Below are 25,549 nucleotides of genomic sequence, written 5' to 3' on the forward strand. Positions count from 1 at the left end.
TTCCCCTACCAGACCATCGAGAAGAACATCATATTAAATGCTAATTTTCATTTTTATGATTTAATGAGCTACTTCTGAGAAAGCTGCTATTTCACCAGTCCATTAGAAATGTCTGGAATGGCGAGTGCTGAATTAAGGCTTAGGTCACCCGGCTGAAACTAATGTCAGTATTTCCGTTATTCATTTATGTTCTTTAGCCCCTTGGACACACCTCCACTGGTTACTAGGCAACCACAGCTTCCTGTAGTTAGTATACATTAAGCATGAACTCAATGCGTGAGTATGGAAAGGATCTGAATATTTGAATGAGAAGGCAATCATGAGCTGAACTAGACTATTATCTTTGTTATTAGGTAAGACAAAATGTGGGGACTTCACTGTTTTTCAGAAAGCGGATTAATAACACCTGACGGAAAAGCTTTCATGCTTACAGGTGCCCTGGTACACACAATAGCCTCAGAGATGGAGGATATGGGAAACCTCAAAGGAGTCCTCCTTATGAGATGGAGGGATTCCTGTTAAGAACTGTGTTTAGGACAGGGCTCTGTAAGCCCTGCTTCTTAGGCCCTTTCGCTCCTTGTACCGGTGGGAAGGGAGAATCGAGGGGAGAAAGGGAAGCTTTTCATATCAGGGTAATTTTACCACTGTAGTTAAGGTCTGCAAACATTTCTTGCCAAAGGAGAATTCAAAGCGCTGTGGGGATGTGCTAGGAATTCAGGCGGGGGCCTGCTTTGTGTTACTCATGGTGGCACTGCTGGCCACGTAGGAGGTGTGGGAACTGAGTGGGGCTGTATCTGTGCCGGGATAAAACGAAACTACTGAATCGAGGTCATGAGAGGCTCGTTTGCAGTGGCTGAATTGGGAAGAATGTAGTCTTATCTGGAACATGATGAGTCTTTTTCCTCTTCAAATGTGCCTTTTGTGGATGCTACTACTCTGGGAAGAAATTCAACTTCAGAAGGGAGACCATGTGATACTACAGTTTTTCATGTATATTAGGAAGGGATGGTATAATAATAAAAACATGCTCTTAGAAAAAGAGCCACCATACATATCTATGCAACTGGAATTGGAAGAAAAATTATGGCAAGTATGCGACACACACATAAACACAAAAAATATTCCAGCCCACTGTTAAGGGACTGTAAGGAATGACAGAAAAGAGAGCTACATTATTCATCTATTTTTGATCATTTGAACGTATCAGGCTCACTGTGTAAGATTTTGCTGAAGTAAACTGTACAGATTCAAAAGTCAGGTTTTGAAAGTTACAAAAATCAACTGATGGTTAAAATGCAAGCTAAAACAATTAAGCTGTCACTCACACGAATGCATTAACATTGAAGCACATTATGATTAACTTTTGTAGACACATTATAATCCTTAGGTTTTGATAGGAAAGCATTGTTCCATCCATTCTCGTGAGGATCACGATTAAAAAAAATACTGCTTACATAAAGGTAAATAGCATTCTGCAAACTCTTCTGGGAAATTAAAGGGGAACTCAGCACACAAAAGACAGAACTCAACAGGCAGGGACATAACCTGGAGCTGTGAATGGAAGTATTATTTTTTCTAAGATACTATATATTTATTTTCCTCAAAGGTAGATACTGCAGGGTACATATGCTACTCATATTTAAATTTCTTTTCACTCTGGAATATTAAAAAGTCATCCATATAACAGAAGGAGACCAAAGACACAGGCTGATATCTTTTTGTTTTAATATATGGGATATTTATAGATTGCACTGCTTCACATTTTTCTAAGAAACGAGTATGTTGCAATCACTTTAGCTGCCATTTTTAGCATCACGTTATGCCTGTCAGCACCTGGACTATTTTGATATTCCCATTAAAGGGCAGTTTATGGCTTTGGGGCTATGGTTTCACACACGTGCACACCAGACAATATGCAGGATGTGAGCCAGGAAGACATTTCTGGTTTTGCTCAGCCATATGTCCAACACCTAGCAAAGCTCCTGCTAGTTCTCAATAAGTACTTGATGAATAGTAAATCCACTTCTTTGTTTTGTAAATAAAACCGAATCAACCTTGTTTTCTTAGTCTTTCCTTACATCTAGAAACTTCTTTTGCAGGAAAATAAGACCAAGAGTATAAAAATACTGGCTCATTTGTTGTACGATGGACAGGAGTTTGGTGGTAGGAGACTCAGATAGGTCCTAGTTGCAACTTTGCTCCTAATCTTGGGGGTACTACTTAACCTCTTGCGCTCAACTTCCTCAAATGTAAAATTAGGAGTTGCTATGGTCTGAATGTTTGTGTTGCCCTGAAATTCATATGTTGAGATCCTAATGCCCAACGTGATGCTATCAGAATGTGGGAGGGGACTCTGGGGTTGATTAGATCATGAGGGCGGGGCCTTCGTGAGCAGGATTAGTGCTCTTATAAAGGAGGCCTGACACAGCTCCCTAGCCCCACCTGCAATTGAGGACACAGAAAGCATGTGCCTGCTTTGAACCAGGAAATGGGTCCTCATCAGAATGTGACTATGCTGGTGTCCTAATGTACTTCCCAGGCTGCAGAACAGTGAGAAATTTCTCTTTATAAGCTACCTAGTCTTTAACATTTTGTTATAGAGGCTTGAATGGACTATGAGAGGGGTCTAGTATAATAATCAGAAATATCCTTTCTGATGCTTAAATTCTGTGATCCTAAGACATAATTGATGGCAAATCAAAGTAGGATATTACCTGAAATAATGATGCCTTATTTATCTCAGGCTCCCAGGTGCCTAGCACAGAGCCAGGGAGCATAAGAGATATGTAATATGAGCAAACAAGTGAATGATCATTATAGATATAAATGTGGCCTAAGCATCATCAGGATTTTCTACCAATGGAAGAAACCTTTCTCTATGGATACCAATATTTACAATTAAAATGAAGTCAGAAGATTGCTGTTTGCAAATTTTGAGTTTTATTCATACCAATTGTTTTTCTTATACATGATAATTGAATAGTGTGATTTTTAGAAAAATTCAGAACACACTTATGTACCCTCTTAAGAAGTGCTAACAGCATCATTATGTCTACAGAATTTTTTACTTTGTATGCAAAACAAATTTTTATACTTAATTACAAATATTCATTTCATAAATATTTTTGAAGAGAAAAAAGAGAAACAGAAATCCTTGCCTTAAAAAGCCCCCGGCACTGGTGGTGATTCTATATACTGCATAGCCCTAAAATTCTATCAGTCGACAGCATTAGACATCATCTCCAAGCTTCTGCTCACATCAATACATGAGGTTTTTGCACAGTGTCAGAACCACAAGGTGCTGCGTCTTTTACACTCTTGTTGAAAAGAAATAGTGCTAATTTTAGCATCAACCTAAACATAAACTTATTTGCCAATGAGAAAAAGACTTATAAATAGCTTACTCCTCAGGAAATACTTTAAATGGAAAATTCTAGCATTATCTTATATACATATTCTTATAGGATTAAACTGGAAAGCTTTTTTTAGTGAGGTAGTTTGCTGCAGCAGAAAGATACTGCTTAACACTCTCCTTCTGCCACTTAGCAGAAATGTGACATTGGCAAGTTACCTACACTCTTGGAACCCCCCTAGTATTCTTATCTGAATAAGAAGGGAAACAATAGCTAATTTGAGAGGCTATTATGAAATGAAGTAAGATAATGTTCACAGAGTATCTGGCTTGGTGCTTGGCACAGTGGCAATGGATCCCCTCTTTCTTGTAAGGTCTCCTTTCCCCTAAGGGAGCTCTCCCTTTGCTCGGAACACTGGGTGAAGTGTTATGATCTTCACTACACTGGAAGCACCGAAGCGTATCTCAAAATACGACCCTCCAGACTTCATTCAAAACCAAAAAATGAGACTACTGTGAGCTTGCTATAGGTGAATCAAAGATAAAGAAAAGACTTGGCATTTGTCCCTGAAGAAAATTTTAAAGGGAAGACAGACAGATAACGTGAGAAATGACAAGAGGCTGCATGAATGAGTGAGATGGCTTTTCTTTCTATCGTCTACAATTGGAGCTGATCTGGTAATGGCTCAAAGGGCTACGTGAATTCTGAGAAGGACTGATGATGACCATTGACCCAAGGGGTGGTCATCAATGACTTCACTGAAATGGTAACAGCCACAGCTTTGATGTGTCTCTGAAAGATGTCTGGGGCACTGCAAGTCACTGAAGAGGGTGTGTGTGCGTGTGGGGGGTTTGGAGAGGAGTGTGAGTGGCGGAAGAGTCCAGGCAGAAGAACCAGCATGAGCAAAAGCAAAAGCTCAGAGAGCATGGCTTAGGGAAGGCAGATCAGGTGATTCCTGTGCTAGCAAAGACCAACTATTATTTTCTAGTCTTCACAACAACTTATACATAACTTCAGGTTAAGGATCTGAGGCTCCGAGAGGTCAAGTAACTTGCTGTTCAAGGTTACGTGTGCTTAAATGAAGCAAATGAAATAAAAGGGGGAAGAGGATTTTTAAAGTATGAATTTCAGAAAAAACTTACAGAATGGAAATAATGAGATTTGAATATAAATTAGGAAGTTGATTTAGACAGTCACATTTTAAAAGAAAAGAATAGGAATGTTGAAAAGAAAGAATCTGTGTTTGAAGTGAGGCCATTCAAGATTAGGGTGAGATCTCCTAATACAGGCATGTTCTGAAATGACGTAAGGTTTTTAATAATAAAAAATGTTGCTCTGTGTTTTAACGTTACTTAATGATTATATTACATGAGAGACAGTGACCATGATGATTAAGTACTCAGAGTCTGAAGCCAGACTGTCCGGATTTGAATTTTCACCCCCAACTTAACCTCAGGTCAATTATTTAACCTCCCTGGGCCCTAGTTTACTTTTTTTAAATAAGGAAATATAATATTACCTATGTCATAGGATTGTTTAAGCATGAAATGAAATATATGTGTATATAGAATAGTGTTTGGCATAAAGTGAGAACTCAGTAAGCATTAGCTATCGTTGCTTTGGGCCTTAGTCTTCATTCACCAACCATTTATTTAAAAATTATCTACAGCAAGCCAAGGGCTGGGCCAGTTTCCAGGAATACCAAGATGGATTACAGATGATTTCTGCCTTTACACACATTTGATTTTTTCCAATATCCTATTCTCTGGCTCAGCAGAAATACTACTGACTACATCTTGTTTAAAGCACTTCCCTGAACTATTTGGGCAGCAGTGATGTAAAATTTCCATTGACAATATTGCTCATTAGTGTAAGGACTCACACCTCCACTCCTACTTTTCCTCCAATATGAGGAGAGGTTCAGCCTGAGCTATCTTTCATTACATGTTTCCCTCGACCCACCAGGCAACATTATGAAGTTAGTGAGGTTATTTCAGGAGGTCCCCTCCTACTTACGTGAACCAAATGTCCAGAAGCTGAATGTCTGTGCCATTCCCTCAGGAGTCTCTGGCTTGCTAACTCATTAGACTTATGTGTGATGTAGTATGCATTATTAATGGATGCATTTCTTTCCCTGAGAGTATTTTTTTAAAATATGACTTTATAAAGCCTCATTTTCATAAGCTGGAGAGAAATGTTAATGATTAGAACTTTCAGTGCTGCACTAAACTAAGGAAGGTTTGTTTTGAGACCATCAGTTATTCACTGCTTCTTAAACCACAGTACAAAGCTATTCACCTCTGTGTCTCTCAATTTTAGGTTATCAAGGGATCCATGTCATTCTGCTTGTGATGGCATTTTCACATTGTCAGAAAAGATCCTCAATTAGGGCACTGCAGGTTTAGCATTAACATTGTTTGAATAGATTAAAATTGTTGGTAGGAGGAACGCCATGTCCTTTTGAACGTACCCACAATACATTAAAATGGACAGATTAACAGTCACAGTAACTTCTGAGACAAGATTGAAAAGGAAAATGCCTCCATAAATAAGTAAGAAGGAAATGAAAAAGGCAAGGTACTTGCATTTAAAATGGCCAAGTGCAGTGATTTTGTCAAAAGCTACTTTAATATCAAGGAAGCCCTTTAGAGGAGGATTGTTGAGACAGTGGTGAATTGTTTACCTGCCCAAAAAAAGACAGACACATATGGCATCTGATCACTTAGCTTTCTAATACAGCCAGTATTTAATATAGGAGATGTGAAAAGATCAGATCATAAGGCATCTTGAAGTAGCAAACTATCGTTACTGAAAGAGAAAGGTCAGATCCATAATCAAATAGATGTGAAGCTCTAGACTTAAATGTGAGCGCGGGAATGAGATGGAGGCCCTAAGGAGCAGTTCTCATCTGTACAGAAGTTTGTGCAATGTGAGTATTTAAAAAGTAACAATCATATTTGGTACCTGAGAATTTAAAAATCTTCCTATTAATTTGATATGCAAAACAAGAATATGTCATCGACTTCCTGAGCAGCAACAAATTAATGCTACAACCTCATACAGCTTAGAACATGGCTTAACTAAATTAATTTAAAATTTTTTCAGTGTAGAAAAAACATCCAACTTTACGTTTAACTTAAAATGCATTTTCTAAAAATAGTTTTCCTTGGGAGAAGTAAGTAAATTCCTGTTCACTTTTTTCCCCAATAACTTCAGGAGTAATTAATGAAGGACTTGTTGGTCAATCTCAATCTAACTAGAAAAGAGAAAACACTCTTAATATTTTAAGAAGATGGAATTTAATCTAGAGAAATGGTTACCTGGATGACAGAAGAACTGAGAGCTAAACAGGGGATAGTGAATCAACTTGGAGATCAGCAGCAGCAGGAAGCTAAAGGCATTACCTACCACCCACAAATCTCAAGGGAGAAAGGGAAGCGGTGATATTACTGGAGCTCAGAGTTCAAGGTCACAGGGGAAAGGGGAGGGAGGGGGAAGCTGAAGACAATGGGATCTCAGGGCAGGAAAATACAGCCCTTAGGGATCAGCCCCCATGAAACCAGTAGAGTAGGAGCAGGGCAAGGAATGGATGAGAAGGTAAAAACAAGAATAGACCAGCAGAACTGGAAAATAGAGTTAAGTAAAGACATTTCTCATTTTCATTTTATCCTCCGAAGTGTTATACCAGGCAAATTGATTTACTGATCATTTCAGATGGCTCTAAGTTTAGCTCCTGGGAACTGCCTTCAACAAACATCTTGTAAATAAATTAAATCACCATTTTAGTTCCACACGCAATCTCAACAAACCACATTTACACACCCTGAAGATTATGAGAGAATGAGCACCTTCGCTTTGACGTTAATAAAAAGTATAAAGGGAGCATCAGTGACTTCTGGATTCTATTTGGAAAGTGGTCAGTGCTCTGTCAGTTGCATTGTTTTATTCAGAACTGTGAACACGGGTTTATTCTGATGTTCTGGAAATTAACACTCTTCAAAGTAAATAATAAAACCGCACTTTGAAAGCTGGACTCAGGAGGAGGTGGAAAGCCACACAGTTCCCTCAATAAGACCACCTCTCAATTCCTCCATTCCTTTCCATTTTGCTGACAAATAACCATGGCATATTGCAGACTAGCAGTAAAGCACTAATTGCAGGCATATGTCTTTCATAGCATGGAAGGGTAATTATGAATGATGATGTAAAAAATATTTGTATCCACCCATTTTATGGCCAAGCAAAACAAAGCCTAATGTGTGTGCATACGTGTGTGTGCTTAATCACATCCAGCAGTTTAGAAACCGCACCTAACTTAAACCATGTCCTACTTTAATTTAGGCAGTATAAAATCTCCCCAGGGCAGCCTCTGAAATGTTAGCCTTGTCTCTCACACATAGACATGTTCATGATTAACCGTCACTATCATCATCAAATTTCTCCCTAGTTTATGCCATTAAAGCATAGTTTTGTCTCATTCTGCCTTATTACTCTGATACGAAGTACTTTTGTATATTTAAATATACTTTTGCATATTTAAAATATTAGATGGGCTTTAGAGTAGAACGAAGTATGAGGCATTTGCTTAACAGGAACCAGGAAGAATGTCAGGCATCTGTATCTTACACCTCACACTTCAAGTGATTCCTAGTAGCAACAGAGCCACAAAAGGCACAGAAACCAAGTCTTGGCACCTCACTAACAGTACGGAACACTGATCACATTTAACCCCATTTTCTTTTCATGCAAAGGAGAGAAGCACTTTCAGGGGAAACAGTTCAATGTCCACCTTAACGTCTTTGTTTCAGATACACTCACCTAAAATTCAATGAAGAAACAGCATGAACTTTCCAAAACCATCTATTTTCTTTTCTTTGAAATGGCAGTTGATTATGGCATTTAAAGACTTTCTAAGCACTTTATCCAGGGATTGGTAAATCTTCATTTATCTGAAATGAGAAAATATACTTTTATTTAGCTAAGCAACTTACACTTGCATGTTTACTACAAACAAGAAGCCAGAATGGGCAGATTGAAAACAAACGGTATTTTTCAAATCCCCTCATACACTAATAATGATTTGTAATACTCAAACTCAGAACCTTGGTTTTCATTTACTCTAAGAAATATTTAGAAAAATGAACATTGGTGCCAGAAGACACTTTACAGATGAGGATGGTGAGGCCCAAGGGGGTGACGTGACTGTCCAAAAGCTGGTTAGTAACAGACAGTGGCCTTGAACCTTGGGGTCCTGACATACCTCTTTGTTGTTAGTTTATTAAAAACCCAGAAATGCAAAAACAAGGAATCTTCTGTGTTTTCCAAGTAGGTAATTTTCTGGAATATTGTGTCACCCAAATTTCTACCAAAGCCAAGGAAATTAGAGCTGAGGTCAGAGTCCTTAGACCAGCATTTCCTCGAATGATTTAAGCCTGAGCAATTGCAAGTGGACAGCTTACAAAAGAAGACTACCGGAAGGGCAACCTGACATTATTTAATGGTTCGTATGATTTATTACGTTATATAGTAATAACATAAATAACAAATAGCTTGTAAAATTGCCTGTTAATATTTCTTAACAAAGCTGAACGATTTTCTACTCTTGTGCCTTCTGGGAAAATTCACAGATAAGAACTGAAAAGAGAGAAGTTCTAGGTGGCGCTTCCCAGATGACTCCCCAGAGGCGACCCACGCACTCACTCACCATCTGCCATCAGCTAGTCTCTTTCACCAGTCTTTCTTCTTCCCTTTCCCTGCCTCCTTACCACCTTATAGGCTGGATGTTACCACCCCAGGTGCTGGGTAGCTTGAAGCAGCAGGAAGCTGAAGCTCAGGAAATCCCATATTAAGATGAAGGAAAGCAGTAGGGAGGGTGGAGATTGGGGAGCAGGCATCTGATGACAGTGGGGGTAGAAAAGGAAGGGACAGGAACCTGCCTTTGCACCCCAGATGGGAGAAAGAAAGGTACCCTCTGTCTCCAGCTCCACGCCTATCCATTCCCTCCCAACTGACTTCTTCAACCCTAGTTATCAAAAAGGATTACAGTAATTATTTTAGCTCTTAGGGTTTCTGGCACGCTATGATTTTAGGTTCCTAGAGAAAATTCTATACAATAACTCCCCCCTGCTATAATCTAGGTCTTCAGATATATTCATTTTTGTATGAGATTTATTTCACAGGAGATAAAGACATGTTCACTGTACAATTAACCCTTGTTCTGTGTCATATTAGAACTCAGCCATCTTTTCCTATACTTGGATTCTTGGTACATACATGTACTTGGCATTCTTTGAATAAATGTATTATTTAACAGTAGTTTCAAACATTTTTGTTTGTTTTCTTAAAGTACATGTTACTTTTTTTTTTTTATTGGGGGTTCAGGTAAATTAGACCTATGCATCTGGGAATAAGTTACATATTACAAATATTCTCTCTGCCTCATGAATGCAGCTCTCCAAGCACCAGAATCAGGAAATAAATGGAAATCTTACAATCTTATATACTTTTATATAAGATTATGTAATGTGTGTATATGTATGGATTACATATATGTTTATAATAAAGTTTATACAGTTAGGATGAACTTACATCTAGCTGGCAATATAGAATCACTCAAGCAATCCCTTGGTATTGGCCTGGGGACCTCTTGGGATCATGCTGCTGGTGTTTGCCTCTCCACTTGACAATCTGGGGAAAGATGTTTTGCATTTTTGGTTTCTGTCCAGCTCCCTGGATTATCCCAGACTGCAAGAGACTAGGAGGGAGATGAGACTATGCTCAGAGGGAGATGCTGTGCTAAAGTATCCCGCAGGATGGTTCAGGTTGCATGCCTTCACCGAGATCTATGACTCCAATAAAAGTTGCAACTTGAATGATACCTTGACTGTAAGCTGGCTTTCGTGTTTGCTATTCCTCCTCCACTAGAAGTGGTCCAGTTTAGTTTCAGCTTATGCATCTCACCCAGGCAGTGATCAAAAGCAGATGTTGAATCTGGAGGCCATGCTCTCCTTACCCCTCTTGGCTTCTATTCCACCTGACTACTTCAGAGTACACAGAACTGAGTATCTATGATTCTTTCTACTCTGAGCCTGCAGGTGGCGGTCTCCCAAAGTGACACTGAGTTAAAGGCATCCATCCTTCTCTCTCCTCTGGTGGCGGCCCACTGGACACTTGCAAAGCAAAAGTCTCATGTGAACATTGAGTGGGAATAAATACCAGTACCTTTCTCTCTTCAAGTTCTTCTTTACATTCTATATCAGCTAGCAAATTCTAGTTTCACTAACTTGTGACTAGAAATTAAAATTTAGTGTCCAGAGATAAAATAAAATACTGTCTCCATTTTCTGGCTACCTGAAAAGCTTTCAGCCACTGTCTGGATTGAAGGTAGAAGTCAATATCTTACCACAAGAGAAAGGAGTATTTTGTCAATTTGGGGTGCCTTGTTTTAGACATATAGGTTGGGTGGAAGTGGCAGGAAGCAGATTTTTGCTTAATAAAATAAACCCCTCAACTTAGAGCACATAAAAATAGAATGGGCCATCTAAAAAAAGAGTAATTTTCAAACTAATGGTATCAATTTAGCTTAAGTCTCGATAATCACTTACGGTGGTGGGATTTGGTCAAGCACATGCAGTCATCACACAAGAATGGTGTAAATGGTCACTCCCAACAGAGATTATGTGGTAGCCAGATGAATATTAGACTGGAGTGGAGTTAATCACTTTTTTATTCATATTGATGCCTTTACTGATCTTCCCATCTAAAACAGCACCCCTTCCTCATTCTCTACTGCTTATTCTGATGTGATCTCCTGCATAGCACTAGCACTATTTATTATTTATTCATTGTTTGTCACTTTACATTAGAATATAAGCTCCCCAAGGGCAGGAGTCTTGTTCACTGCTGCATCTCTGATGCTTAGAACACTGCCTGTCACATAGTAGGTCTGCAGCACTATTTACTGCATGAAGAATGCACATAAATTTATACTTCTCTTTTCTTATCAATATTTGATCCAATTTCCTTTTTCTTACCCCTATCAGTTGGCACCATTCTGAAAATGATTCAGCTGGATGAATTCAAAGGCCTTTATTCACATGGAAAAGATGGAGAATCCAAGTAGGCATTTTATCTACTTTCACTGTTATGCAAGGAAAAGAGAGCCTGCATGTTAAAAGGAGGATGGAAGATGGTGCTCTCCAGTAGTTATTCCGTAGTTGTTTCTTCTTTTTCACTTATGCTCGGGAGACTATAGCTCCATGAGTCTAGCTGACTACATTTTCAGAGGTTAGGATGGACCCACATTCAGATCACTGCAGTCATAGGGGGCATGTTCTGTGCTATGAGAAGCAGCTACAGATGATGAAGACCAGAGACCTACAAAAGGCACTCCAGAGAAATGTGTGGATGGACAGCCACACTACATTCAGAAGCATATGAAACCTGGTCTTTTCTGTGTTTGACATTGTCTGTTGGCATCAACTGTAGAGGCTGTTCGTGGGTTTTGGCTAAGAATGATTAAAGTCACTTGTGAAATAGTAACCACTTGTCCAAGTAATTTCTCAACAACTGAAATAGGTCCTGTTATTTTTATAAGGGACTCTGTTGTCATAGTCACAAATGCCATGCTAGGGTCTCACGCCAGGGCTGAGGTCGAGCTCAGGGTTCTGGCAACCCCTCTTCTGCAAACACGTCATCAGCCAGATTCTCAACAACAAAGAACAAGCTAGAAGGGGAAGAAAAACTATTCTGAAAGGTACCTGCAGTGTCTTCTAGTGTTGTAGAAGGAAGACTGAACTGTGATCGGAAGCTGGGGTTTTATTTTTTTCTCTATACTAACTAGTTGGGCAAGTCATTTACTGTTAACTGGATTTCAGTTCTCTCATGGTAAACAGAGGGCATTGGTATAGACCAATGGTCCTCAACAGGGGGTGATTTTGTAGCATCACAAGGAAATTTGGTAATGTCTGGAGAAAGTTTTAGTTGTGGAAGGAAGGTAGGTACTACTGGTATCTAGCAGGTAGAGCCCAGGGATGCTGTCTAGGATAGTACCCAACAAAAAATAATGATCCAATCCAAAATGACAGTAGTGCTATTTAGAACCATCCAAACTCTGGTCTGGAAATCTCAAGTCCCTCTCAGTTCCAAGGATTTGTTCGTGCTGACACAGGGTTTAGCTTGAGAACTAGGCAGGTCTTGGCTGTTTGTACATATTTCCTATTAAGGGCATAGACTGTTACTTCAAGCTCCTAGGATCAAGAGGCTGTAGCACTGGGACAGTCTAGCTGTTCAGCTCCAGTGTGGCCCCATCACAGAAGGGCAAGATCACACAGCTTGGCAGACTCCCCCCAAAGGGATTCTAGGTCCCAAGGGAAGCCCTACTGAAACTGGCTGCATCTGTCTCTGTGAAGTTTTTACATCTGTCCAAACAATCAAAGACATTAATGTAATTTCAGAGGAGGTTGTGCACCTGTCATTTCTTTCCTTAAAATGACAGCCTAATGGTTGCAGAAACAGGGGATGGACTTCACAACTTAAGAAATACAGGTACATATCCAGGGAAAGTAAGGTTCCTACCATGCTGCCCCTCTCAGTCACCTACCTTAATACTCCCTGGAACTCATAACAAGACTGCGAGAAATAGGCACTCCAGGCCTATTTCAAGAAACTAGAAAAAAGTGCAAATACAAAATCTAACAGTGCACCTAAAGGAACTAGAAGCAGAACAACAAGAGCACCCCAAACCGAGCAGAAGAAGAGCAATAATAAAGATCAGGGCAGAAATAAACAATATAGAATCCAAAAAAAACCAGTTGAACAGATCAATGAAACCAAAAGCTGGTTTTTTGAAAAAATAAACAAAATTAATAAACCTCTAGCCAGATTTCTCAAAAAGAAAAGAGAGAAACCCCAAATAGACAAAATCATGAATAAAAATGGATTACAACCAATCCCTCAGAAATACAAGCAATTATCAGGGAATACTATGAAAAATTATATGCCAACAAACTGGACAACCTACAAGAAATGGACAAATTCCTAAACACACATGCAGTACCAAAATTCAAATGGGAAGAGATAGAAAATCTGAACAGACCCATAACTAGTGAAGAAATTGAATTAGTTATCAAAAATCTCCCAACAAACAAGAGCCCTGGGCCAGATGGCTTCTCTGGGGAATTCTACCAGACATTTAAAGCAGAGTTGATACCCATTCTTCTCAAGCTATTCCAAAAAATAGAACTGGGAGGAAAACTTCCAGACTCATTCTACGAAGCCAGCATCACTTTGATTCCCAAACCAGACTGAGACCCAGCAAAAAAAGAGAACTACAGGCCAATATCTTTGATGAATATAGATACTTGCATTTTAAAAAGACATCCTTCACCCTGGATGTTTACGGACTTGCACTGCACGTGGCCTGTGCTCCTCAAAGAGGAATTCAATCTCTAAGAATTCACTTGAGTGCCATAACTTCATTCTCTTTAAAAAGAAGAAATTTTTAAAAAAATTAGCTATATGCTAGTGTTTGTGAATAAACAAGTTTAATAAAAATGGATCAAGAGATGGCTGGAAACTTACAAAGTTATTTTGATAAAGTAACTTTCTTTTTAGAAAATGTGGAATATGTAATAAATTATAAAGAAAGCTAATGTCACCCACATGACACTACCCAGAGGCAATCCTTGGAAGATTTTATAGGCTTGCTTCCAATTATATACATGTATATATGTATTTGCACACACACATATACACACACAGAGTTTTTAATGAAATTAATGGATTATAAACTATAGAAAATTTTGTTTCAAGTTTTGTGTTTGTTTTACCTTTTGTATCCCATTATTAGTGATCCAAACGTATTCAGCATAAAAACTTCTCCCTTTTTGGCTATGAGATTATGTTATCAAAGTTATTAATGAAAGGCTCTGACATATATATATATAATGATAATGGGACATCTGTACTCACTAAATGATTCTTTAGTTTCTTCTAATAGTTGAACACACTCACACTCATACAGACCCCATTTCTGCTACGTTTTAGGGTAAGACAGTAGATCATCATCAGTAGAGCTTATTTTGTTATGGAAACCTCTATTGCACAAAACCCATGTATCCCAAAATATCAGATAAAGAGTATTTTCCCAGAATGCACGTGTAAAGAGTGATTATCTCATTCTGTATCTTTTCAAAAAATAAAATTGCAAACCATTCAGTGTCTCATTTGCTTACAAAAACAATGACTAAACTTAAGTAGCTCAAGTTTCCTTAGATAAAAATCTCATTTCACGAAATCAAGTAAAACAACATACAACTAAAACAATGTAGGCAACAAGCATGCCAGAGCGGTGACCTCATTAAACCTATAAACTCTCCGTGTTGAAATTAATTCCAAGTAGGATATAAAGATGAACATACTTTTGCTGCCCAGGTGAAAATTATTTACCCAAGATCAGTTTATTGTCTCTTGCATCACCGTACACCTGCCAGTTTGGTCAAAAAGAGAGAATTAAACTGAATGTGGAGGGTTAAATCGAACTGTGCCAAAGTTTAATTCAATTAATTTTTAAGAAGACAAACTTTTAATTAGTCACATGCAGGTATATCATAGATTCTACTGAAATCTCCCTGCGATTACGTGACCATCAATATCTTGCTCATATGTTGTGCTCATTCATTTGCTAATGTGCTGCACAGTTCTAAGATATTAATGATACAATGTGTTTGATGTGAAGTGTGTTGGTGTGATTTTCCCATGATATAAAGATCAAGACAAACAGAAAAGAAGAAAGGAAGGAAGGAGCCAAGGAAGGAGGGAAAGAAGTTAAGTCATGAAACTGGATATAGGGGGAAAAACACCAAAATTAAGAAAAGATTTCCTAGGACCTTAAACCAGTTACATTAATGACATTATAAAAAGGAGACGGTGGATAGAGGAGTAAACATTTGCCTGTAGAGTACTAAACCTTCCACAAATACCCTGAATTAATTTTTTGTATGAAGCACATGGAATTCCATATTTTGAAAACACATTACTCTTCTCTAATATGCATAAAACTTAGCCATAAAGCTCACTCTTGTAAAACAACATGTATGCAAATGTAGCGATTATATTTGGATGCAATTTCAGTGACAAACACTCTGGCATGAAAACCAGATCCTTACTTATTCATTTATTTGCAATATTTCTTATACATCAGAGATAAATATTTATGTGAATAATATGGAAGGGACTTTCCTTAGAAGAAGAAATACTTTTTTTGTAAATCATAAGGAGAAAGAAGGATCTAATTCTGGGAAAGAATGTTTGGGGCTTGCCCTTCAGTGATGTATTTCTACCATGACTGATGGCTTTGAATGTGCCAAATGTCTTAGTAGCCACCTGAGGGCTACTGAGAACCTCACTTATACCATTTACATTTGACTTAGAGGGGATACATAGCTTTTTTAAAAATGAAGATAAAAGACATAGTATTTAATTTGATATCAGTAAGGTGCCATGCCTCTTTGAAGTTAAAAAAAGAGATAACTATATGCCACATCATAGGTTCTCAGACTTTTTGTTCTGAAAACTCCACAGAGCTTTTGTTTATGTGTGTTATATCTATCAATATTTATCTATTATAAACTGGCTTAGAAATTTTAAAAATATTTATAAATTTATTTGCATAACAATGATAAACCCATTAGATCTAACATAAATAATATCTATTGTTAATAAAATAGCAATATTTTCCAAAGCGAAAAATATAGTGAGAAGTATGGCATGGTTTCTACATTTTTTGGAAATCTCTTTTATGTTTGGCTTTAGAGAGGGGCGCCTCAGTGGCTCAGTCAGTTAAGTGTGTGACTTCGGCTCAGGTCATGATCTCACAGTTTGTGGGTTTGAGCCCCGCATCAAGCTCTGTGCTGACAGCTCAGAGCTTGGATCCTGCTTCAGATTCTGTGTCTCCTTCTCTCTGCCCCTACCTCATGCTCTCTCTCTCTCTCTCAAAAATAAACAGTAAAAATTTTTTAAAAATGTTTGGCTTCATAGAAAGAAGATAACTGGATTTTCATATCTACATCTGCCTTTAACCTATTGCAATGTGTTGCTTCAGCTGAAGAATATGAAGAAATTCCAAATGTAACAAGGTATGCAGTTTGAAAAGGTGGTATTTGATTGTCTTTCAGATGACTGTGGATAGTTTTCTCCCATATGACACTGAAACTCAACAAGCTATTGTTTCTTAAAGGTGAGCTGCAGTGTGGAAACTGAGCCATATCGATGAACTTTGCATAGTCCATTACATTAAAATTCATTATCGGTTTCGTATTTTGTAAAAAGCTTTTTACTCTTGTATGATTTTATAACATCGATTATTAGGGCAGTATCAGCTCACTGAGTTATGCAGATCTTTCAAATGTTGATGCGTTTCAGTTTCAATGACAAAAATCCTATTGGTTAACACCGCCACCAATCTCATCAGGGAAGTCTTTTAGGTTTCAGGAAGCTGTCAAGCATACCGTGGCCGGTGCAAGCTTTCCAAAGTTCTTTTTTTTTTTTTTTTTTTTTAAAAACGTTTATTTATATTTGAGAGAGACACATAGAGTGTGAGTCGGGGAGGGAAGAGAGGGAGACGCAGCTGTCAGCACAGACCCCTACGCAGGGCTCCAACTCAGAAATTGCGAGATCACGACCTGAGCTGAAGTCAGATGCTTAACCGACTGAGTCACCCAGGTGCCCCAACCAAAATTTTAATTTTTACTTCAAGGTTTGAACTTCATCATTGTTAGAAAATACTGTTAGTTCTCTCTAAAGCGACAGGCTTACTCCATTCATTTTCAAGGAAATCCGTGCCAAATACCATGTCTGAATAACCATATTTTGTCTGCCAGTTGTTCTTTCAAGTAAACATGTTGTTCTATAAAAGAAGTGGCTAGTTCAGTTTGCACGCCAAACAATTTTACTTGTAGGAAACCATTGTCTCTTAATATATTTCAAGAGCTTTTATGTACACTTCCCATTTCCTCCCACAGAATATTAAAAAGATGTGTACTTGAGTTTCAAGATTTAATTAGATTTTTGTTGCTGTACCTGATGCTTGCTTTTGTTGTTGTTGTTGGTTGTTTTTTTTTTAAATTGTAAGTGCATGGCACTGAAGAATATAATTACTACCAGGACATGCTGGTGCTGCTGCCTTGACTGTAATAAGGTTACAGTAAGTTTTACCCACCATTACTTCTGTGTCATCAGTGCAAATGTCTGTCCAGATAGTCAAAATTGCAAATAACATGTTAGAGTTATTATTAAATAGTTTGACCTCAAGGATCCCCGGAAGTACCTTGGGGACTTCATTTTGAGAACCATTGCCCTAAAAGAAAGGGAATATAGTAAGGAGGCTGAGTGAAGCCTCTGAGATTGGACAGACTCACTCTCTGTGATATTGGGCCAGTTATATAACCACGCCAAGCCTCATATGCCACACTTATAAAATTGGAATAACAGATCTTAACTCATAGGGTTGTTTCAAAGGTTAAAGAGACCACTTGGTACAGCACCTGATACACAGTAAATGCAGCAGATGTTAACTATGATTGCTAATATTTCTATTACCTCTTGATTTTTTTGAAAAACGTTTTTATTTATTTTTGAGACACACATGAGCAGGAGAGGGGCAGAGGGAGACGTAGTCACAGAATCTGAAGCAGGTTCCAGGCTTTGAGCTCTTAGCACAGAGCCCAGCATGGGGCTCAAACTCACAGGCCATGAGATCATGATCTAAGCTGAAGTCGGACACTCAACTGACTGAGCCACCCAGGCGCCCCATATGATCTCTTGTTTTTAAGTTCAAGAAGCAATGAAGTGAGTAAATCAGAATATCAGCTGTACTTGTTGGAATCTGTTTATGCTACACCAATCCAACTTTACTTCTACATTTCCTCTGTGAGTACAAACTGCATGCAGATATGTTCTTGCCTCCTACTATGTTGAGTGCAAAGATTTGTCCTTCATATGCTGATTTTATAAATCCTTGTGTAGTCAATCATGAGAGATATTTCTTGGCAGTTAAAGTTGGTGGTGACAAATGAGAGATGGTATTTTGACTGGGACCCATGATCTCCCAATCCCTTGTCATGTGTGGGAAGCAGATATTCCCAATAGTTTCCGCCATGATCAGAAAGCTAGATCACAAGGAGTCAAAAGGATCCCTTATGCCTGAGACCTAGAGCAAACACTTAGATGTGTCTTTCCTAGAATGTTTACACTTGCCCTAATCTCAGTCCTCTACATTTTACCACTTTGTGGAGAAAATTGAATTAAAGGAAATAGTAAGGAGAAAAGGGAAAAGGAGGCTATTTGCTTCAACAAAGGGCAAAGTGTGTGTGTGTGTTTGTGTGTGTGTGTGCGTGCATACACATGTGTACATGTGCACACATGTGTGTTTGGATGTTGTACTCACACAAACAGTAATTTGGCCGAGACTGAGTCCTGGAAAACTCTAAGCTCATAGGCCCATATAACTGATATAAATGTGGAAATAGGTTGGTATAAGTCAAGGAGATCCAGGCACACTGTGCCTGGGTATTTTACCTCTATGAATATGTTTTATTACCACCAAAGAAATATGCTCTCTCTTACTTTCCTTGAAATTATAAGAGATTTTCTTGGCCTATTTTTATTTTTATCACTTTTGATAGTGACTTGAGCAAAAAAACAAAATAAAACAAAAAACATCTTTTTACAATAAGAAAACAACGATGCAAGCTTATTTATATGTGGCATATGATACTTGGTTTCAGTGTTGGGAAAAATAAGAGTGGTAGTGATGGAGTTGAAATGAAGAGTGGGTGCCCTGTTTAAGGAGAGCACCTCCCTCTGGCTGTGCTACATAGAAGCAGGGACTCAGGATGGCGACATCTTCTTTTCATGTTCAGGATGGAAAGCCAGATTTTTACATGAAATCTTCAAATTTATAAATGTTGCATCAAACTGGATAGGGCAGACAAAACATGTTTGCACGGCTTGCAGGTTGCCAAATTTTGGGTTTCTCTAAAGATATTTCATTTCCCTCCCATCTCAGGTGCCAATAAACTTGGCATTTGACTCACCTCCATCACCACTCACTGGGAGGGGCGGGGGTAAAAGGTGGGAACAGAGGGTAGAGAGGAGCCTCGATCTCCCCCTAGTGGTTAGAAAGCACCAAAACAACTAGCTGAACACACCAAGTTCAGCTCCCACGTATGTAAAACTCACTAAAATCAGCAAAGCCGACTCTGGCTATTCTGTGAGAGATGTGAATCATATGGTAATTTTAATGTTAGTGCAGATGGGGCTGTATAGAAGAGTACAGATGAGTACAGTGTGAAGGGTCATCTCACCCACTAGCTAGAGCAGTATCAGTAGTTCTTGGTTAATTTGATCCCTGTTTTAAGTATTTAATAGTAGCTTCACACTTATTAATTAATGGAGAACATCTTATATCCCTTTGCTTGGAAGATTAACTTGAGAAGAGCATTTTTAGGGTGGGGAATGGGATAAATTTTGCAATTTTGACAAAACAAATTAAATAGAATGCTAAATAGGTCAGTAAGATGGAACTAATAGAGGTTCTTGAGAAAGTTGAAAGACACATCCCATGAGAGCCTTGTTTCGTTTGGGTACCCATTGTTGTTTTAGAACACTGTCCCCAAGTGTTATATGCCTGTAGCTCAAATGTCAACTTTCAAGGATGGTTCCCTCTGAAATACTCATTTCCTTGCTGTTCTGCCCTCCTTGACACACTCAGATAATTTAATGAACTGAAATACAATTGCTTTGAGAAGCTCAATACTTCATTATACTTTTGTTTTAAAAACAGTTTTTGAATTGAGAGTGTGTCAGCAAAACCAACCAAAAGAATGTGGATGTTGTTACAAGGTCAGCTTTTTAGAAGCCGTAGGCAGGCGTTATTGGCATCCTGTCAAACAATCTCCACGGGCAGCCGGGCCATTCATGGGCAATGAGTCAGCAGCTCTGACAACACTAAATACGGGAACCCATTAATGTGCAAGATAATAGTACACATGCTCCCTCCAAAAGCACAGGGAGAGGAAATATTTTATTTTTCATACTTCTGTAGGAGAACATTGGGATAGGTCATCAAAACTCAGATGTTTATGTATGTGTTCATGTGCGTATGTCCAAGTTAGAATCTAGATTAAAATATTTATACATATGGATTTCTTCTGTGAAGGAATACCTATTCAGATAGACAGCTAAAATATCAGTAGAGAGGCATTTCAAATGGGATATTGTTGGTTAAGAGGGAGTCATGGGTCAGGGCTGTCCAATCGAATAGCTACTGGTTGCATGTAGCTTTTTCAGTTGAAATGTACCTAATCCAAACTGAGATATACTTTTTATGGTAAAACATACTATGGGTTTCAAATATACAGTATAAAACATGAATGACTGATATCTTAGTAACAACTTCTTTATATTGCTTACATGTCAAAATGATAATATTTTTGATATATTGGGTTAAGTAGAATGGATTTAAATTATTTACACCTGTTTTTATTTTTTAATGTGGCAACTAGAAAATTTTAAATTATATATGCGGCTGGCATTATATTTCAATTGGCCAGTGCTTTAGAAGAAATCTGATATCATCTCCTTCCAGTAGCGCTCTCTCCCTCTCTCTCTCTCTCTCTCACACACACACACACACACACATATACACACACATACACACACAAAGGGAGAGACAGAGGGGCCACAGTAGTGATTCATCTGAAAAACAGTCTTCATAATTGCATTTACGGTGCTGATATTGGAGATCTGAGTTCTATGTGCCAAAGAATAGGTACAAGACAGTCCATAGACGTCTCACCCTGAATTGTCAACTGGCCACAACTTTGGATCCAGGGCTGAAAGGGCATTTGTCACAGTTCATTTAATTCTGGCCTCCTTGCTAAGAATGAAAGGGCACAGCTGAAGATGCCGAGAATTGTCTTTCCTTTATCACTGTTTAGGAAAGAACAACATTCATCATGGAGAAATGAATTGGTGTTGCTTCTTGAACTTTCAATCTGTTTGAGACTTGGATACTCTCAACAATGACTGTGATGGTCACAATTGTACTGTAACACACTGAGCAGAAGCTTTCATTCAATAAGAATTCTGATAAAAGCAATATCTAGAAGCCAGTTTGGCTATTTAAATCAAGCAGTGACGGGTGCCTGGGTGGCTCAGTCGGTTAAGGGTCCGATTTCAGCTCAGGTCATGATATCATGGTTCGGGAGTTCGAGCCCTACAATGGGCTCTGTGCTGAGAGCTCAGAACCTGGAGGCTCCTTCTGATTCTGTGACTCTCTCTCTCTATCTGTCTCTCCTCTGCTTGCATGCTTTCTCTTTCTCTCAGAAAAATAAACATTAAAAATTAAAAAAACTTTTTTAACAAAAAATAATAAATCAGCTAGTGAAAAATAGTACTATCTAGATTGGTCTGGATGTCTTATGTTTTGAGTATGTTTTGTCAGCACTCCTAGATCATCCACCCCCTTATTACAGCAGTATTGAGAGGTTCTTGGCAACATTTCTCTTGTACCTGCTGCTCTATGCTTTGAGCTTCACTCTTTGAATCCATTCCATCCCTGACTTCTTTCGTCTTCCTGGCCTCAACTACTTAGAGGACTTTGGAGTCCTGGAGTTGAACAGATGCTAATTTGGGGTTCCAAACTTATCCATCTCTTATCCTTAAAGCTTTCTTTTATCTGCTTTAACTTTATTAACTTTAATTTTTTGAACACAGCTGGAAAGCAGCCGAGCAGAGATTTCATTCATGGTGGCTGGGCCATTCTGAATGGCTGCCCAATGAATGGTATATTCTGTACACCAAGTCTTCTGCCCCCAATAACAAAACAAAATAATTAATAGAACACAATAAAAAGGTGTTTCTGGCTCCTGAACTAGCTGGAAGAAAAGGTGAGGTTCCTGATATACTTCTTCATTAGAGCTATGTAGTGTCTTCACTCCTTCCCAAATAAATAAGCTGATTTTGTCTTTCCAATTCAGAAACTCAGCTCTCTGGGGGGACTTCTGTTGGAGAGTGGCTCCTCATGCTCCCCTAAAATCTCTTTCTAGTATTCTTACATTTGTTAATGGATCTATGTGAAATAGAGTATATTGATTCAAAGTTATGGGACTATTTTAAAGAAAAATGAAACGTCAGTATTTTAATCATTCTTCATATGTATGGTTTAAAAAAGAATGAGCATTGCACTGAGTATCACAACATGAACATTTTCATAAGGGATGAAAACTAGATAAACACTTTTATATTTTTTAAGGTAACTGTTGTTTTTTTAAAAAATCTTTTCAGTGTAACATTGACAGTAAATTGATTTATACCACATCTTTCTTCGTTTCTTCGTTTCTTCGTTTCTTTCTTTCTTTCTTTCTTTCTTTCTTTCTTTCTTTCTTTCTTTCTTTCTTTCACTTTTATTTATTTTGTGAAAAAGAACATGAGCGCAGGAGAGGCAGAGACAGAGGGAGAGAGAGAATCCCAAGCAGGTTCCACATTGTCAGCACGGAGCTTGACTTGGGGCTTAAGCTCATGAACTCTGAGCTCATGACTGGAGCCAAAAGCAAGAACTGGACACTTAACCTATGGAGGCACCCAGGCGCCCTACCACATTTTACTTCTTGACAAGTTTGTTTTTTTAATCTAAGCTCTTGACAAGTATTTCTAAGCAATAAAAAAGTCCCTCTGTTTGGGGAGTACACAAAGGCAAGAAAAGTTTAGGTCAGCTGGGTCAGGCTTGTCGCATTTGCAGACCAGCTCTCTTATATTGTCTGATTCCAATAGCTGGGATTAAAAAGATATTGAGTATAATTATGCAAATATGAAAGATTATATAAAATAGACTGACTTAATACCACTCAATTTTTAGGTGACTGTATTACAGAAATTGAACAAAACATTTCAACATCTTAAAGTCAGAATTTTTCTCTTCTCTTTATTTTAGATTTTATTACTAAGAAATAGAGAAAGAAGGAATCTTATAAATTCTAAGATTTTATGGGTTGTTAATGAAACTCCTTCAGAGAAGCCAAACAAAGGAAAACAACACACACCACTGAAGGGCCTGACATCTGTAAAATGTGATTTGGAGAACTTCACAGGTTTGGGAGATTTGACCATGGGAGCAGAAAGCATCTTCAGGTTGCCCCCTCTCCTGGAAGTTTAGGAAGAAAGGGATTAGTGGGGATTGGCAGCTCATCTCAAGTCCTTCTAGCACTTCATCCCATTAACCAAAGAAGAAAAAGGGCACTAATTCTCAGACATTTAAAGAACCCCCAAACATGATTTCTAGCAGGACAATGTGCAGAAGATAAAATCCAAACCATACAGTCTTTATCAGCTTAACTAAGATAAATTGCATTAATGAATGGCTTACTTCACCTTTTCTAGAAGCTTACTGCTGGTGTTTTGCAACATTAAAGTTTGAAAATAAAATCATGGCTGAAGTATGTCTAATTAAAGTAATAAGAGGAACTCATAACTAAAACTTCATAAAAGGAACTTATAAGTTGTTCAAGTTCGGTAATGACATAAGCTGTCCAATGATGGGATTTCCCAAACCATAGAATTACTGCCGAGAACATAAATCCATTTCTAAAGCTTGATTTTTTAAAACTTTTTTTTTAACATTTATTTATTTCTTGAGAGACAGAGACAGAGCATGAGCAGGGAAGGGGCAGAGAGAGAAGGAGATACAGAATCTGAAGCAGGCTCCAGGCTCTGAGCTGTCAGCACAGAGTCCGACGTGGGGCTTGAACTCACAAACCACGAGATCATGACCTGAGCCAGAGTCAAATGCTTAACCGACTGAGCCACTCAGGTGTCCCATAAACTTGATTTTTTTTTTTTATTAGCAGTAAGAGAAACAGTTGAAAATTAAATATTATTCGGCATGTATGTATAAATATATAGGTATGTGTGCATGTGTATATATGTGTAACAATTCTCTCATTTGCTCATTTAAAGGTGGCCTGTGAAAGCTGATAGGTTTGAGAGTGAGTTAAAATGATGACTCAATTTCTGTGTATGTATGAATACTGGCTTTTTCCTCAAAGAGTCTGTCTACTCCATGGCAAGAGTGTAAGACTCTTGGAAAGACTGGATCATTCACACTTCAACAAAATGAGTTTTATTGTAGTTTATTAAAAGCATCAAGTTCTTTGATTAGTTAAATACTCAGGCATTCTAACTTCCAGAAAAAATTTATCTATTATTACTCTTTAGTAGTAAACCCAAGTACCTATAGAAAAGAGAACATATTTTAACCTGAGTAGTGACCCTTTGTATATTTTTAGAAATTAATACCTATAAAATTTCTATGATAAAAAATGAAAACACATAAGGAAACTGACAGCTGAATGGGCTAAGTGTGCAGCAGTCTGCTAATCTATCTAAGAGCTCTTCCTTCTCATTTGGTAATAGTTAATAAAGATGAACGTAATTCTCAAAAACACTTGTCTGCATAGCTATGGCTATAACCACATTTGCCTTTACCAAAGTCAAGCAAGCAGGATTCTGAGACTCTTCAGGTGGGGGAATGGTGATGTAGAGAAGGGGAGAGGAAGTGCTGGTGGGTGGGAAGGATCTCTATGATGATAGGGTGATGGTCATTTTCCTCTTACTCCAAAGTGCCACCAATTGTCTAAGAGAGAAGGAGGCAATGACTTCCAATAGCTGACCCAGAAAAGTCTGTGTGTGTGTGTGTGTGTGTGTGTGATGCAGAAGGCCACCATTAAGCCCTAAACTTTATTTGCCTGCCTACTGAGATTGGGGTTTTCTCTATTGTCTGGATGAATAATAGAATATCTTCTGCTGTCAGTATGCTACAAGGTTCTGAAAAAAAACCTACATATATATCAGCAAAAGAATTTCTTAACATTGTTATTGCTATATAATTTTTATTCTTTTGAAGTTTTACAGTTAACTTTGAAAATACATACATGGTGAAAAATGATCCTACGTGGAAAGTTAAGTTCTAAAACCTCCTGAATTTTTGGTTCGGAGTGTAAGGTTGTTTTCAGAATGTGCCCAGGAAATTAACTTTCACAACTAAGCTTTGTTCTAGCCGATAATGAAGTTAATGTGTGTGCTCTGAGTCTATAATAGCAAGAGGCAGAAGGAGAGAATTACAGCTGGGACTTGTTTTC

The 25,549-nt window shown here is 38.2% G+C and overlaps 1 protein-coding gene and 1 long non-coding RNA gene across 8 annotated transcripts in view; one reads left to right on the top strand and one right to left on the bottom strand.

Annotated features, from left to right (window-relative positions):
- The window catches only part of DTNA (dystrobrevin alpha), a 349,880-nt gene that overhangs the window by 180,117 nt on the left and 144,214 nt on the right, over positions 1–25,549 (bottom strand). For all 7 annotated transcript variants that reach the window (XM_077753816.1, XM_077753814.1, XM_077753820.1 and 4 more), the window contains exon 2: positions 8,172–8,302. The gene's annotated coding sequence lies outside the window, so the exon portion shown is untranslated. The remainder of the gene's footprint in view (positions 1–8,171; positions 8,303–25,549) is intronic.
- LOC144223118 (uncharacterized) lies at positions 269–23,800 on the top strand. The gene is made up of 4 exons (XR_013332573.1): positions 269–353; positions 8,683–8,853; positions 16,392–16,489; positions 23,347–23,800. It is a non-coding gene; the product is annotated as an uncharacterized LOC144223118 (long non-coding RNA).

This window comes from Crocuta crocuta, unplaced genomic scaffold (genome assembly GCF_008692635.1).
Source record: "Crocuta crocuta isolate KB4526 unplaced genomic scaffold, BGI_CrCroc_1.0 scaffold231, whole genome shotgun sequence".
In the NCBI taxonomy this organism is placed as follows: Eukaryota; Metazoa; Chordata; class Mammalia; order Carnivora; family Hyaenidae; genus Crocuta; species Crocuta crocuta.